At 47.4% G+C, this 17,166-nt stretch overlaps 1 protein-coding gene across 6 annotated transcripts in view; it reads right to left on the bottom strand.

Annotated features, from left to right (window-relative positions):
• Nucleotides 1–17,166, bottom strand: part of SIPA1L3 (signal induced proliferation associated 1 like 3) — a 236,409-nt gene that overhangs the window by 206,546 nt on the left and 12,697 nt on the right. Inside the window, exons 1-2 of one of the 6 annotated variants that reach the window (XM_079907724.1) lie at nucleotides 16,103–16,175; nucleotides 15,659–15,993 (exon numbers count right to left, since the gene is read on the bottom strand). The exons of 3 other annotated variants lie outside the window; for them this stretch is intronic. The gene's annotated coding sequence lies outside the window, so the exon portion shown is untranslated. Of the gene's footprint in view, nucleotides 1–15,658; nucleotides 16,176–17,166 lie in introns of those variants that run through there. 2 more of the 6 variants (XM_079907723.1, XM_079907725.1) reach the window with 2 other exon arrangements.

Below are 17,166 nucleotides of genomic sequence, written 5' to 3'. Positions count from 1 at the left end.
CCCTCTCACCTTCCCTATCCCACCCCTCTAGGTGGTCACAAAGCACCGAGCTCCCAGTGCTATGCGGCTGCTTCCCACTAGCTATCTATTCTACGTTTGGTAGTGTATATATGTCCATGCCACTCTCTCACTTTGTCACTCTTCGTTGCGGTGCGCAGGCTTCTCATTGTGGTAGCTTCCTTTGTTGCGGAGCACGGGCTCTAGAGGGCGCGGGCTTCAGTAGTTGCGGCACGTGGGCTCAGTAGTAGGGGCTCGTGGGCTCTAGAGCGCAGGCTCAGTAGTTGTGGTGCACGGGTTTAGTTGCTCTGTGGCATGTGGGATCTTCCTGGACCAGGGCTCGCACCCACGCCCCCTGCATTGGCAGGCGGATTCTTAACCACTGCGCCATCATGGAAGTCCCCAGTTACCCAGAGAGTTTATCAGGAACCAATCATTTCCGTGTCCCTTCTATCTGACCCTTTGGGAAAAATGGTCCCCAGCGGCATTAGTTTTCTGCCCCACAACTTAGGACTTAAGCAGAAAGAAAGCACCTCTTTCCTGGTGCTTTCCAGCAGAAGACGTGTTAATTCTGAGTGGTCTAATGGGAGCCCTTTCCTGAGCCAATCACTGTGGCGGGGAGCCAATCACTGTGGTGGGGACCGATGGGAGGGGCGGACCGATGGGAAGGGCCCATGCCTGCTCCTGAGGCGGTTCCACAGCCAAACCACAAGGACCAGATTGGTCCACGAGGCGGGAGGGGCTTTTTTTTTTAAAAGCTGTTTTTTACTCCTATTTCCGGAAGTTCCTTCTAGAAAATGTGAAAAATACATAGACGTGTAAAGAAAGAAAAGAATCTATAAACTTCCTACCAACTAATGTTTTTAGAACCTTTAAACTCAAAACTGTGCATATGAGCACTGATTTCTTCAACAGAAACGTATTATGTACAACAAAGCATTTTGTTATGGCTGAGTGTTCATGACAATACCCACAAACTGAAAAAAGATAAATATTTTTAGTCAATTTTATGATTGTTCAGCTAATACTGGTTTGCCTTCCTTTTTCTAAGAATTTGTTCTCTTTATCCCCTACAGAAGTCAGTGGTTGTTTCCAAAGAAAATGCCCAATCATGGTACAATTATTGAAATCAGAAAGTGACGGTGATATGAAATCAGAAAATGACTGTTATCTAATGTATAATTACTTAATATTTAACTTACAAGATAATTTATAACTTACAAGATACTGTCATCTCATTCCATTTTCAAGGGCAGGGCTTTCAGTGTCTGATTCACTGCCCCAGCCCCGGTGCTAGAGTAACGTGGCATCGTACATACAGTAGGGCTCAGTAAATGAATGGATCGGATGATGGAGGAAGCAGTTCCCCAGAGGAAAACCTCAAAAGAACGGTGAATGGTTGCCAGGCGGCCAAACCAGCAGACGGTCATCTTCTACGCCTGCCCAAACAGGAGCTCCAGGAGTGAAGCCAGACAAGCCCAACTGTTAATAAGATTCCCCAGGTGAGGCGAATTCCCAGCCAGGTTTCAGAAGCACCACTGTCTGGGGAATGGGTATGAACAGATACAAACACAGCATTTCCTGAGACTCTGTTTTCCAGATCTGTCTTTCACCAGAGAAGAAGCCTGAAGAGGGTGAGCGTCCTGAATTCCCGCTCAGCACTGATGCCAGGGGACTGGGAACGGCTGGGTCAGACATGGTGCTCCTCTCACAGTCCGGGGGCAGCAGATGGGCTTCCAGGGAACAGGTATGGTGCCACGCCACGTGCAGAAGAGCCCTGCACAAACCTCTGTGAAGGAGGAGAGGCAGGTCCTAACACCACCCTCGCCATCAGCTCACATTCGTGGGGTGTATGATCAGGAACCTGGGCTGCACTGAGCCCAAACACCTGGGATCTCCTGAATTTCCACAGTCACCCCAAACCTCAGACAACACACATACATCCAGGGAATGAGCCCTGTCCACTTGTTATTCTCCCTACTTTGCAGATGAAGAACCCAAAGCTCCTTCAGAAGTTACTCACTTGGCCAAGGTCACAGAGCTAGTTGGTGGTAGAGCTGAGATCAATTCCTGATTCTTTATCCCCAAGTCCCAGCCTGAACAATAGCACACTATCCAGTCTTGGGAAGAAAAAATAAGGATAATGATGGGGATGATAACTAATACTTCCTGAGTGCTTACAGTGCATCAGGCTTAAACTATCGATAAATACTTTCCATAAGTGTATTTAATACTCTTAGTCACCCCTTTAGGTAGAAGTCTTTATCATCCATATTTTACAGGTAAGGAGTCTTAGGCCCTGAGAGGTGAAGTGATAGACACAAGGTCACAGAACTAGCAACTGGTTGAGCTTTGAATCCAGGCCATCTGGTCCATATTCAACAGCATGATGATGTTTCATACGTAAGAAGAGCAGTGATGCCCTAGGCCAAGAGAGCACAGGAGTGGGTCTGCTGGGCTTCCGAAAGCCCTCATTTTATGAGAAGTGTGTGCGCCATGCTTATTGCCTCACCATAGCTCACTGGATGAGAGGGAGCCATCTGACCAAAGCTGGGCCAATCAGGCCCCCTTCCTGGGATGGAGACAGCCAGTCGAGTCTTTGCTGGTGGCTGGGAACTGGAGACCATATAAGGAAGGAGCTATGGAACAGCCAAATGCCTGGAGAAACCCAGAGAGGGAAGGAAGCAAAGAGAAAGAAGAGGCAAAGGTGGGAAGGGAAGAGAGAAAACTCTGTGGGCCCTGGGCCTATTTACTGATCATGACACCAGCCGATGATGATACCAGTCCAGGTTTCAAGAGGCATTTCAGAACTCTTTTAGGCTTCAGTGGATCTGACCTGGGTTTCTGTTATTTTCAACCAAAAGAACCTAGGCTAAGAACTTCCCAGCTGGCATCCTCTCTGACCTCATCTCCTTTATCTTCCCTTCCCTCACTCCCCTCTGGCCACAGTGGCCTCTTTGTACTTCTAAGAACATGCTCTGCAAGCTCCGGCCTCAGGGCCTTTGCACTTGCCACGCTGTCTGGAATGCTCTTTCCCTGATGTCTCCATAGCTGGCTCCTTATCTCTGAGGTCTTGACCAAACATTCAGAGGTCTGCCTTGATCACCTCTGCTGAACTAGGAGCCTCAGACACTCTCCAGCCTTTGCCCTGATCTATTCTTAGCAGAGAAGAAATAATGACTAACATTTATTTGAGTGTTTACTATGTGCCAACCACAGTTCCAAGCACTTTACATGGATCATTTAATCCTCACAAAAACCTAAGGTAAAAGCTCCAATTATTCCATTTTACAGAAGGTGAAGCTGAGGCACAGAGACGGTAAGATGCTTGTCCAAGGCCACCCGCCTGGACGAGGCAAGGGTGCAGTGTGAAGCTGGTAGTCTGATGTCAGGCCTCATGAGATCCAGGTGGGGAACCAGTTCCACAGAGCCAGCAGCCAACTCTGAGGCTGCCCTCCCCACGTTTGGGTTCACTGTGCTAGCTCCTTGCTGGGCTCCACACATCCTCGCTGCTGGACCCTTTTTTTCTCCCCCCTTCATATTAATCAAGGCCCCAGAATGTTGTCCACTGCCGCTTGTACTCAAGTTATGACCCTTGATGCCAGCTTCTTCCCTGGTTTGGCCCAGCCATGGGGACAGATGAGTCCTTCATTGTACTGACATTGCCACTTTTCTGGTCCCTGCCTAACTAGGCCCCCATGGAGGGGGGACCTGAAGGATAAAACATCTTGAGGTACCCATGCCTGTCTGCAGCCCCCATTGGTGTTTAACACTGTCACGAAAGTCCTGTCCAGGGCAATGAGGCAGAGAAGAGCCCAGGAGCAATCGAAATGCCTATTACTAGTGGACAAAAGGAAGGTCTGCCAAGAAACTGCAGGAAAAGCTGCTGAAAATATATTAGAAATAAGGAAGCTCATTACTGAATAAATCCACAATATTGCAAGCCAGATTCTGCCTCATCCATGCTGTGAGACATTAAGCAAGCAAGGTCACCTCTTTGTGCTTCAGTTTCCTCCCTGAGAATGGAGATATTACCAACCTGCTTCACCGAGTTATGGCAGGGGACCGAAAGGTAAATGTTCAAACACTTAGACTGGGGCCTGGCTAATAAGATTTTCAAGTTAGTGGGAAAGGATGGATTATTCAGACCATATGATGGGGATAACTGCTTAACTACTGGTCGGGGGTGGGTGAAGAGTGGGTTTAAGATCTTTATCCCACACCTAACACCAAAAAAAATTACAGATATTGGATGTAAAAAATGAAGCCATAAAATAACTAGGAATATATTTATCTTAAAGGCCAAAGCTTAAAAAAAAAAGTCTCAGTATGTTTAATAACATAAAAAAATTTAAAAGTAAACTAAGTAGGAATATAAACTTGCAGCATAAGGAATCCCCTGGTGGTCTAGTGGTTAGGATTCAGCACTTTCACTGCCGGACCTGGGTTCAATCCCTGGTTGGGGAGCTAAGTCCCTGTAAGCTGCGTGGCATGGCCAAAAAATTTTTTTAATTAAAAAAAATTAAATTTGCAACATATAACAAATGATTCATACCTTCAACAATGTAAAGATCCCCTACAAATCTGTAAGAAAAAAAAAACCCTAGAAAAATAGGAACAAGGAATACATATGGTTAATAAACAGATCCCAGAAGACAAGTTGGCAATAAATATCACAAGTCTTTAAATATATTTATTCACTTTGTTGCAGTAATTGCAACGCCAGGACTTTGTTCCAAGAAAAATCTAAGAAGCAAACAAAGGTTTTTGTGTGTGAGATGTTCAGAGTTATAACAATAAAGGTTGGAAACAAACTGTGTTTGATAACAGGGCACTGACAGGATGGAACACTGTGAAGTTATTAAAAAGAACACGGCAGGTCTTCCCTGGTGGCTTAGTGGTTAAGAATCCACCTACCAATGCAGGGGACACGGGTTCGAGTCCTGGTCCGGGAAGATCCCACATGCCGCGGAGCAACTAAGCCCGTGCACCACAACTACTGAGCCTGAGCTCTGGGGCCCGCAAGCCACAACTACTGAGCCCGCGGGCCACAACTACTGAAGCCTGCGCGCCTAGAGCCTGTGTTCCACAACAAGAGAAGCCACCACAATGAGAAGCCCGTGCACTGCAACCAAGAGTAGCCCCCGCTCGCCACAACTAGAGAAAACCTGTGCGTAGCAACAAAGACCCAACGCAGCCAAAAATAAATAAATAAATAAATAAATAATTTTAAATAAATAAATATATAAATTTTAAAAGCGGCGGGGGGGGGGGGGGGGGGGGAGAATGTGGCTGACCTTGACCCAGGAGGCTCTCCAAGATAGACTATTAAAGGAAAGCGCAACCTGCAGAACAATATACCCAGAAGAAATATGTGTGTAAAACAACATATGCATATATGTGTGTAGTAAAAATAGTTAACGTGTAAGTGCATGTCACTCGCAAGGTGCCACTCTGTTACATACTCAATGCAATGAATCCTTACTAGCCAAGAACCATCACCACCATTTTACAGATGGGGAAACTGAGGCACAGAGTGATTAAGTCAAGGCCCAAGTCAGCACACGGCAAAACTGGGATTTGAACCCAAGCACTGTGGCTCCAGAGCCCGGGCTCTTAGCACACACAATCCACAGTACACACAGCAAGGAAGCGTGCACTTCATGTCCCTCTGGGCAGGTGAGGGAGGCGAGGAGAAGGCCAGGTGCCGGGGCCACAATGGGAATGCGGAACTTCCACGCTTTACGTGCTGCTCTACTCTGTGAACTGTTTTACAACCAGTGTGTGGTTTCTGTAAGTTTTAAATCAACAAAGATTTTTTTAAGCAGAATTTTAAAAGACCGATCAATATAAAATTTTGCCACCTGCCCTAAATGCAGGTGGGAGCAGCTGATCAGCAGCTATCAGTGCTGTTAAAGGGTAGGTGGTGAGCGGGACCAGACTCCACGCCACCTTTCCCAGGAGCCACGACACAGAGGGAGGTGGGGGTCACACCTCTCCCCTAGAGGACACCAAGCAAAGCCATGTGTCTGGCTGAGGCATCACACAGGACACACCTCGTGGGGAGTGAGCTCCCTTGACACGTGGAGCTCTGGAGGAGAAGATAAAAAGGATCTGATGATTGGGGAGACTTTCTGCCCCATCAGTGAAGCAGGCTCGGGAGCTCAAAGTCCGGGGCCTATATACACCTTATCTGGCCCAAGTGTCAAGTTACAAACATCAAGTTACATCTGTGTCAGCAACCAGAAAGTCCCTGTTTTCTGCCCTGTAATAAATACTGTAATAAAAGGCGTGTCAGCATCCAGGTTAGCAGGAAGGTGGAAGGGCCACCGATGTGGACTTGATCCCTTCCACCCCGATTTCATAAATGTAGGACACTGACATTCAGCTCCTCCTAGGCACAGACTGTGTCAACATAATGAATTAACTGCTGTGGATGCAGTGAGAGAAAAGGGGAGCAAGGTCAGACTGTGGGTCGGGCTAGCCAGGTTCCAAGCCCAGCCCCAAGTAGCTGGATGACAAGGATCAAGGGCTTCCCTTCCCTGGGCCTCAGTGTCCTCATCTGTGAAATGGGGAATAAGAGTCTACTGCAATGATGGTTAAACGAGACATGTGTGAGTAGGACCCTCAGCCCACGTTAAAGGGGGCCTGGGACTGCTATGACTGCCACCCAAACCTGCAGACCAAAGCCCAAAGCCCCTGGAAAAGCTTTCACCTCACTCACCGCCCACTCTGACCAATCCCCTGGCAAGTTCTGTCCAGCTGTGAGCTTCTCTCCAGCACCAATGAGACCATTCAGGTCTGACACCACACCCCTCTGCTCACTCCACCACCCTCATCACCCCACTTCCACCCCCACCTCTGCCATCTATGCTCCTCACAGCAGCCAGAGGGAATGAGAGACATGACGCTCAGAATCAAACCCAAATTCTCCACCAGGCTGTCATCCCTGTCCATCCTCCAACCCCATCCTCCTGCGCTCCAGCCATGTTGTGTCCTCTGCTGTTCCCTGCCGCGCCAAACTCACTCCCACCTCTTCATTCGCTGCTCCTTCTGTCAGGAAGGCTCTTCCCCCAGGTCGTTCACAAGGCTGCCACCTTTGTACCATCCCAGACTCAGCTGACATACCACTACCCCGGCAAAGCTCTCCCCCAAGCACCCCAGCTATCCAGCCTCCCACAGCCCACCTCCACCTTCCACCAGGTGTGTCCTCTCACATTCTGCTTCAGTGACTTCAGAGCACTATTCGTCCCCACCCGAAAGTACAATATCGGATCAATTTGTTTACTACTTTATCATCTGTGTCCTTCAACGCGAACATAAACTCCAAGAGTATGGACCTTCGCGGGCTCTGACCCCAGCACTTGGAGCACGTGAAGCTCAATAAATATTTGCCAAATGAACAAGTCACTGACTGAATGAACGAAGGAATTCTGCATCATTCCACATCAAATCTCCTCTCCCCACCCAGAGGGAATAAATGTGTTGTAATCTCCAGCAGGAAAGAAAATCCTCAGGTATATAGTGTGTAACTGATCCCAAGGCACCCAAATGATTTCAAGCGTGTTGCGCTCTTAAGAATTTATGAACCAGACAACAGTGGCTGGAGTCAGAGCTCGCCCTGGCCAGGCTACGAGAAGGACTGGCCTTTCCAATGGAGCACAGCCCTTTACTGTTCTTTTGTCTAGGAATGCAGTTTCAGACCAGAATAAATTCAAACGCTCGAACACCTCTTGCCCCAAGCATAAAGGTTTATACCCTGGCACAGAGCAGGAACTCTCCAGAGGCTGTAGGTTTGAAAATACATGGCCAGGAAAGAGATGGGGGAAAAAATGAAAATGTCAACAGTCTAGAGCCGACCCTCCCTGGTTACACTGACAAGCACGTAGGGCTCCACCTGGTCAAAGGTAAGGCCTGAGGCAGCCATGCCTACACATTGAGATGACTGTGACCATGGCGCATCTGTTTGTTCCCAAATCCAAGACGGACGTGGGCAGTAGCAGAAACCAGTAAATATCACAAACAACACAAAAACAAAGACAGAAGACTGGAATCAGTGAAGGAAAAATCGGCCGATTAGAAACCACCAGCCCAATTGTTCACTACTCATTTCTAATGTAAACAAAAGTCAAAAGGGTCAGTACCCTCAGGATAACTGAATAATAGATGAGGGAGGTTTCTTTCTAGAGGAATATTCCAGCTAACAAATGAAGAGGAGGTTTGCAATTTTTGCAAACCCCAAGTGAAAGCATGGGTCTAGGCAATGGTCATTTACAGTTAACTCTACAGAACATCACAGAAAGAGAAAACAGGCTTTACGTACCCTAATGGATATACACACACCAGCAACACACATGTGTGTGTGTGTGTGTACATCTCAAATATGAATCTGATCTGGTCTCGGAATCCACTACCCATTCATAGGAAACACAGGGACGGAAGAACTCGTTAAAATACCACCACAGGTATACAATCAGCCAGACACAGATGTACAAAATCTACAAGACAAATGACATGGCTTCTCTCAACAAATAAACTATAAAAGAAAAAAAAAAAAGGGAGGGGGGGAACCTGCAGACTAAACAACACATAATAGGCATGTGAACCAAATCCAACAGTGAAACTTGTTGGGTCTTGGTTGGAACAAATCAATTCTAAAAAGATATTTATGGGACTTCCCTGGTGGTGCAGTGGTTATGAATCTACCTGCCAATGCAAGGGACACGGGTTCTATCCCTGGCCCGGGAAGATCCCACGTGCCGTGGAGCAACTAAGCCCGTGCACCACAACTACTGAGCCTGCGCTCCAGAGCCCGTGAGCCACAACTACTGAGCCCGCACACCACAACTACTGAGCTCACGCACCACAACTACTGAAGCCGCGTGCTGCAACTACTGAAGCCCATGCACCCAGAGCCCATGCTCCACAACAAGAGAAGCCACCACGATGAGAATCCCGCAGACAACAAACAGTAGCCCTGCTCACCCCAACTATAAAAAGCCTGCACACAGCAACGAAGACCCAACGCAGCCAAAAATAATAAATTTTAAAAAAAAGGTGGGTGCATCATCTAGAGGTACTATCCTGGTGTGTGGCAACTCCTTTAAGAGCCATTTTTAGGGAACATTTCAGAACTAGTAAAGTTGTTGTTTGCCTAATCCAGTATTTAGTCTCCCCCTTTTTTATTTTTTTTGCGGTACGCGGGCCTCTCACTGTTGTGGCCTCTCCCGTTGCGGAGCACAGGCTCTGGACACGCAGGCTCAGTGGTCACGGCTCACGGGCCCAGCCGCTCCACGGCATGTGGGATCTTCCCGGACTGGGGCACGAACCCATGTCCCCTGCATCGGCAGGCGGACTCTCAACCACTGCACCACCAGGGAAGCCCTAGTCTCCCCTTTTAACTTAGTAATATTGTCTGATTTTTAACTAAGAACAAGGCCATGTGAAACACATTTCCCAGATTCCCTTATAACTATATATGGTACTGTGACTAAGTTCTGGGCAAGAGTCTGTAAGCAGAATTATTGTGTGCAACTTCCATTAAGTAGGGGTGCCCATCTTCATCCCTTCTTTCTTGCTTGCTGAGATATAATGGCTGGAGCTTGAGCAGCCATCTTGAACCATGAGGTGACAGCACAAGGACGGTGGAGCAAAAAGGGAGAAGGAACCTGAGTCCCTGATTAGAGTGCAGCCCTGGCCTCCTTATCACTGGGCTCCTTTATGTGAGAGAGAAATAAATAAATAATTCTGTTATATACAGTTGAACCTAATCCTGATACACCTGGAATTACAAAGCTATGTTACAGTGGGTGGAACAAGTATAGTCATATATCTATACAAATGTATAAAAATGCCCATAATTTGAGAACCGTTCCAGAGAGAGTCACTGTGAGCTGGAGTACACAAAGAGGTATCATGGAGTTGGGGAGAGAGAGAACAAGCAGAGACAACCAAGGAAACGGGGACATGAGAATCATAAAACTTTCATTAGGTTAAATAGGCTGCAGCCCCAGGATGAGTAACCAGACTATATAAAGAACACTTACAAACCACTAAGAAAAAGAAAAAGCAGCAAAAAGCATGAACAGCCTATATCCAAAAGAAGAAACATAAATGAAAAGACTGCCTTACTAGTCTTCAGAAGAATACAAATTAAAACCACAATGAGATTTCATTTCATATCCATCAGACTGACAAAAATAAAAAAAGCTTTTACAAAACCAAGTATAACAGGACACAGAACAACAGGAACTCTTATACATCCTCGGAGGGAATGTTTAGAGAACAGTTTGATGATATTTGGCAAAGTTAAAGATGTTCATATCCTACACCCACCAATCTTGTGCCTAGTACATACCTCAAAGAAATTCTTGTCCGTGCACATAAGGAAATGTGTGTAACAACATTCACAGTAGCCCATGAATAGCAAAAAAATCTGGAAACTATTGAAATGTGCATTGTCATGGAAATGACTTAAACAAAGATGTGGTATATTCAGCCAGTGGAATATTACATAGCAGTAAAAAATGAAATACCACTATACCAAATGGTCTGGATCAATCACAGTATTAACTGAAAAATGCAAGTCCCAGAAGACTACAATATCATTTGTAAAAGTTCAAAAATAATTATTTTAAGACAAAGAATGATAAAAAATTCAAGATGGTGGTCACCCCTGGGAGAGCAGACTGGGGATTGAATGGGAAATACCACAGTATAAGTTACTGGTAGGTAATGTTCTAGTTCTTGGGCAGGTAGTAGGTTAAAGGCTATTCATTGTAATAGACATTTTTGTACAGACTAAAAACACCATTGTACCATGCACCAAGGATTATGATTAATCTGATTCTGTGTGTCCAAAGGCCGTCTTTAAAAAACGGAATGCATTTACAAAGAGGTGAGAAGAACATACACCAGGTTACTGACAGATAAGACCAATGAGGCAGGACGCAGGAGTGAGGGATGGAGTAGTAAATGGTTTCTATCTCATGTTTTGTTCTGCTGTCACTTACATATTCTTTCAGGAAGAATCGTTTCTCGTAATAAACAAACAAAAGCAGTAGAGCGCAGTGGTTCAGTACACACTCTTGAGCCTGACCACCAGAGACTCCATGTCGACTCTATTACTCCTTAGCCGTATGGCACGTTATTTAATTTCTCTGTACCTCTGTTTCTGCTTCGGAAAAGGGGGTGATGATAACAGTGCCTACTGGGCCATTAGATTAAATGAGTTGGTTCATAGCTCCTCTTCACAAATTAAACCCTTGATGAGATTGGCTATTGTTATGATATTTAGTCAACTCCAAACATCTACATGGGAGACAAGAGCTAAGCAAGTATCTGGTCCAGACCAGCAAATGATCCTGGTCAGTTTTAGCCCCAAATGTGTCCACTTCTCCGATCCTTGTAGCCTCTGTAAGAAGCCCAGTGCCTCGCCCATTCCAGGTACTTACTAAACGGTTGATAAATGAATGCACGCTGCCTCAGTTTACCCATCATGTCTTTGGCTGTCTGAACACACCACTCCTAGATGCCTACCCAGCATGTCCTTTCTCCCCGTTGCTTCCTTAACTGCCCCTCTGTCAGGGGTGGTAATAAGCACAGCTTAAAACTTGCATTTCCGAGACTTCCTTTTGGCAAGGGATGGTCTTGTCACAAAGTTCTAGCCAAAGAGACGGAAGCAAAAGTCTGCTAAGGATTTCAGGGAAGGCTTTGGTTTCCTGACAGAGGTGCTATCTCTTTTCCTCAGAACTTTGCTTCTTTCTGCCTGTAGTAGGATGTGGGGCTGGAGATGGGCGCCGCCTTCTTATCCCTACTAGGCTAAGGGCAGCAATGCAGATAAACAGGAGCCTGGGGCACTGGAGATGCTAAACTGCAGCACCACCTGGTCCTGATGACCTCTGCACTTCTCCTTGTGTGAGAGAACAAAGGCTCTGCTGGTCTCCAAAGAGGGGCCCCAAGAGGCCCCACCTTCCAGAATTCAAGTCTTGTGTCTTCCTTCCCACACTGAATCTGGGCTGATGCTGGACCTACACCATAAGAAGGTATAGGAAGCCCCGGGCTGCCACGTTCTAAATCCAGCTACTGGCTGGCGAGACCATGTGGAAGGAGAGGTTCTGAGACTAGAGAGAGGGGTCCAGCCATCTCCAAGGTGCCATGTGAGTAAAACCATCTTGAGCATATTCCAGCCCATCCATCTTCTGACTCCAGCCACACGAGAGACCCCAATCAAAACCAGCAGAAGAGGGACTTCCCCAGTGGTCCAGTGGCTAAGACTCCGCACTCCCAATGCCGGGGGTCCAGGTTCGATCACCTGGTCGGGGAACTAGATCCCGCATGCATGCCACAACTAAGAGAGTCTGCATGCCGCAAGTGAAAAGCCTGCACGCCTCAACTAAAGATCCCACATGCCGCAACTAAGACCCGGGGCAGCCAAATAAATAAATAAACACTGAAAAAAAAAAAAAACCCAGCAGAAGACCCATCGAGCCTCAGTCAATCAGAGATTCATGAGAAATAATAAACTGCTGTCATTTTAAGGCATTAAGTTTGGGGTCGCTTGTTATATAGCAGCAGAGAACTGAAACAGACCTCTAAGTGGGTACGCCACTGCACAAGTTCCAGGAAGCCAAATATATTTCTTAAGTAAAGTACCACCTAAAAAAGAAACTTGCCAATAGATCACAAACTCCTCTCGTGCGTTTTGATTTCCAACAAAGATTGGGAAATAGGAAAAAACTTGAAGTTTTCTCTCTCTTATTTGGCAATAAGTACTCATTAAGCACAACTAATCTATATTAAGCATGAGGAATCTATTAATCACTTTTGTAATTAAAAAGCATTTAAAGTTGATGGTTCAGGGACTTCCCTGGTGGCGCAGTGGATAAGACTCCGCACTCCCAACGCAGGGGGTCCGGGTTCGATCCCTGGTCAGGGAACTAGATCCCACAGGCATGCCGTGACTAAGAGTTCACGTGCCACAACTAAGGAGCCCGCATGCCGCAACTAAGGAGCCCACGTGCTGCAAATAAGGAGCTGGCAAGCCACAACTAAGGAGCCCTGGAGCTGCAACTAAGTAGCCCACGTGCTACAACTAAGGAGCTGGCGAGCCGCAACTAAGGAGCCCGCCTGCCACAAATAAGACCCCATGCAACCAAATAAATAAAATAAATAAAATAAAAAAATAAAGTACGTGGTTCAACATTGTGCTGGACCTGGTGAGAACCCTCAGAAAATACATCTCCTATCTGGACAAGAGGCCTCATTATACTAATGCTACTTCCTATTCATTCTCAAAGGCTTAGAGCTTAACAAAGTGGCTAAGCAGCCTGGATGTCTGCAATCTAATTTTTAAAAGCTATCAATAAAAATAATAATTTGGAGGGAAAAAAACAACTAGAAACAAAGGGAATGCACATTAGTAACAGCCAGGTCAAAGAAATTATGGTACACCCACACCTCCATGTGTTACACAGCCCTTAAAAAGAGCAAATTCAAGTATTTCCCTGAGAACCTGGAGGCATTTCCACACAGTACTGCCATGTAAGAAAAGCAAAATGTGGGAAATTGACAGCAATATTATCCCTTATAGGATAATATTTCCCCCATAGGATTATATAACCATGGAAAATTATGTAGAAAGACACATACAGTACTCGATTGTTCCCAAGGGTGAAGGATTGTGGGAAGATGCTTGACATGGGGGTGGGGTAGAGAGGAGCCCACAAAAAAAGGGACTGGAAAAAATTTTAAAGGGCTTGAAACCAATTCATAAAAATAATTATTATCCCCATTTAGTGAGTGCTCAATGCACTAGACGCACTGCTAACTAGGTCACCCCATCTCACTTTTAACTTCTCATTTAAGGCGGGTACTATTAATTATTCCCATTTTCCAGATAAGGAAACCGAGGTTTAGTGAAGATAAGTGCTATGCCTAGAGCTCGGGCAGTGCTGGGACTTGAACATTATGTGCAAGAGGGTCCCCGACACAACTCCAAAACCACTGCACTTGGAGCTCGTAGGACACAGTCAGATGTTGTAGGCGCTGCTCCTCTGACACTCTGCACATTCTTCTAGCAGCAGCAGGCACTGAGGTGTGCTGATGTGCGTGAAGGCAGCACACACCTCAGTCCCTCAGTACCTCATGCTGTTGCGAGAAACCCGAGAGGGCTGCTGAGCTCGCTCTGTGGAGCTTTGGGAAGCCCTGCCCAAGATATTTTTACAGAATCGATTGCTGACACCGGGAGGAAACAGATGAGGAGGTGTCAGCTATTACACAGACTCTTGGAGGTTCACCATTTAGTTAAAACCTGTTCAGCCCCAGAGCAAGAATTATTGCCTTTTAAAGCAGGGGAGACCGATAAACTCTGCCTGGACAGTTAATTCTTATTTCCAAGGCATTCCCTGACCCCCACTACTGCAGGAACACTCAAGAGGGCCTGATAATAAAGCCGGCGTTCCATATACACGGGTGTGTGTGTGTGTGTGTGTGTGTGTGTGGTGTCTTTGATAAAGCCTTCCTCACCTGAACTAACCTGCACACATCCTCTGCACTCACTAGGGCCAAGGCCGTCTGTTCCATGCCACATGCACCCATGCCACTGCCAGGGCCCAGGCTGCACAGACGGGAGGGGCTGAGAGACGGGAAGTCGGAGGGCCGGACACTGCAGGGAGGCCAGAGGACCAGTGGGTGACCAAGGGGGTGTGTGTGTGCACGCTACCGCCCCACCCTCAGTTGCAGATCTGAGGATGTGTTGACTTTCTCCTCAAAACCCAGATAGGAACAGCCCTTTGCTCGGACACCATCATAAATTCACTCATAAAACAGTTTATCCCACACCTACCACATGCCAGGAACTGTTCTACAAGGAGAGACAGAAGTACCTGTGCTTTCCTGGAGCCTACAGTGGGGGAGGAGGGGATAATAAACATATCAAGTGGTCATGCCATGAAGAAAACTAAAGCAGAGTAAAGGGCCAGAGTGTGATGGAGAAGGTGCTATTTAACGAGAAGAGAGGCCTCACTGAGAAGGTGACATTTGAGCAGAGACCCGAAGCGGGTGGGAGCTTTGGGGATACCAAGGAAGTGTTCCAGGCAGAGGGAACAGCCAGGGCAAAGGCCCTGAGGCAGGAACAGCAGGAGGCCAGTGTAGCTGGAGTACAGCCAGCAGCAGTTGAGAAGTCAGAGACAAGGTCAGACAGGGAATTTGGGGGGCTGGGGGCGGGAATAGCTGACACTGTGCACCACTCTGTGCCCAGGCTGTGAGCACTTTACATAGGTGATTCATTGGAAAGGTGAGTGGGTACTGCTACTTCTCACTTCATCGGATGAGGAAACTGAGAGGGAAAGGAACTCTCCTGAGACCACACAGCTCATCTGTACCAGGCTGGGATGCCCCACTGGTACATAAGTTTGCATCCCCTAGGAGCTCAACATTCACGATGCCTTCTCCAGGGAGAAATGTCCCCCATTTCCTTCTCACTCCCTCAACGCTCCGTCCACCCCTTCTTCACAGTTAGCAGCAGACAGGTAAACATTTCATGGGAGAGGAGGGAAAAAGAAAACCAAAAAACCACAGGTCTAATTCCCGAAAGGAGAAAACACACTATTAACTTCCTCTCCTCTACAAGTCACTACCAAACTTAACAAACACCACTCACCTGAAAGATGTCCCGAGCACAGCCTGGATCACAAAGTAGGCAGGTGACTATGAGGGGAGCTCCAGGCTCTCGGCTCCAGTCCCGTCCAGGCCAAGGCCACCTGCCTGCGCTCAGCAGGCCGTCCCGCCCTCGCCCTCCCCGTTGGGTGGGTGGTGCCTCCCCCAAGCCCGCTCTGGGTGTCTGGAATGCGGAAACGGGAACCTGCCGTGCCGGCTTCTAACAGCGACTTACTCAACAGCCGCGAGAACAACACGCCAGCCACCGGAGTTCCCCGAGAGATGGCTGGTCTCTGCGAACAGGCGAGTTCCCAAAGCGGGCTGTTTTGCCAAGGGTCCCTGTGCGGGCGGGAAATAAAAGGACTCCTTACTCATCAGGCACGTGGTCTGAGGAGCCTGAATGGGCTTAAGTGAAAGCTCAAGGTAACAAAGGCGGCTGGTCGGTTACCTGGGATCCAGGAACGGGCCACCTGTTCGCTGACAGAGCCGGGGCTGGATCGGCGCCCACAGCATCGCCTGCCCTGGGCTTGCCCGCTTCATTCACAGCCGCACAAACCAAAGGTGGGCTCCTTTCCCCTGCTAGCTCGCAGGGGCAGCGTCGCTTAAGGATTAAGCACTGCTGTTGGACTCCTCCAGCCAGCTTGGGAAGCACAACGGAACGGTTCTACCTAAAATAACAGCCCCCAGAACCCCAAACCCCTCCCCGCACCCTGCCACCCACGCTCACTCTGCACAAACACTGTTCTGAGCACCTCACGTGAATTACCTCCCCCAACCCTCACAGCCACCCTCTAAGTCAGCACTATTAGCATTCCTATTTTACATAAGAGAAAGTTCAAGAACAGAGAAGTCACAGGCTAAAGGTCACCCAGCAAGAAAGTGGTGGGGCAGAGGGTCAAGCCAAGCAGAGCAACTCTGGGTTTCCAGTTGTTAACCACTGCACTACATCTCCTCTCAAGAGGAAAGACAGGTCCCCCCAACTGGGCCTCAGTTTCCTCATCCGTAAAATGGGGTGAGCACGGGGTATCAGTGAGAGCTTAGAGTGAGCGCTTAGCCCTAACGCACAAAAATGCTCAATAAATACCAGCTGCAGTTATCACATGCTGCCCTCAGATTCAATCAGGTTCAGCTTTTATCTTCAAAACGGGGTAATTATAGTCACGGAGTTTAAATTCTGGGCAGCTGAAGGGAATGAAAAAAAAAAAACAAAAAACCGACACTTACTGCCCTTCCTTTCGTCCACAGAAAAAATATACAAAACATCTACTCTGAGTCCTGCACTAGGACACAGTGATAAACAAAAACCACATAAACCCTGCCCTCAGGGAGCTAACAGTTCCCTGTGAGTAAACTGGCACAAAATATTGCAAGAACAACAGATACAGCACGTGTACTGAGTGGTCACTGTGGGCCCGGCGCTGCAGTGCTCTAAATGCTTTACGTGCCTGAATGCACTGAACTCTCTCAACAACCTAGGAGGACAGTACCATTACCACCTTAAAGATATGGAAA

Source organism: Stenella coeruleoalba (assembly GCF_951394435.1).
Source record: "Stenella coeruleoalba genome assembly, chromosome: 20".
In the NCBI taxonomy this organism is placed as follows: domain Eukaryota; kingdom Metazoa; phylum Chordata; class Mammalia; order Artiodactyla; family Delphinidae; genus Stenella; species Stenella coeruleoalba.
Note: the sequence above shows the minus strand (reverse complement) of the source record. Positions and strands in the feature narration are given on the sequence as shown.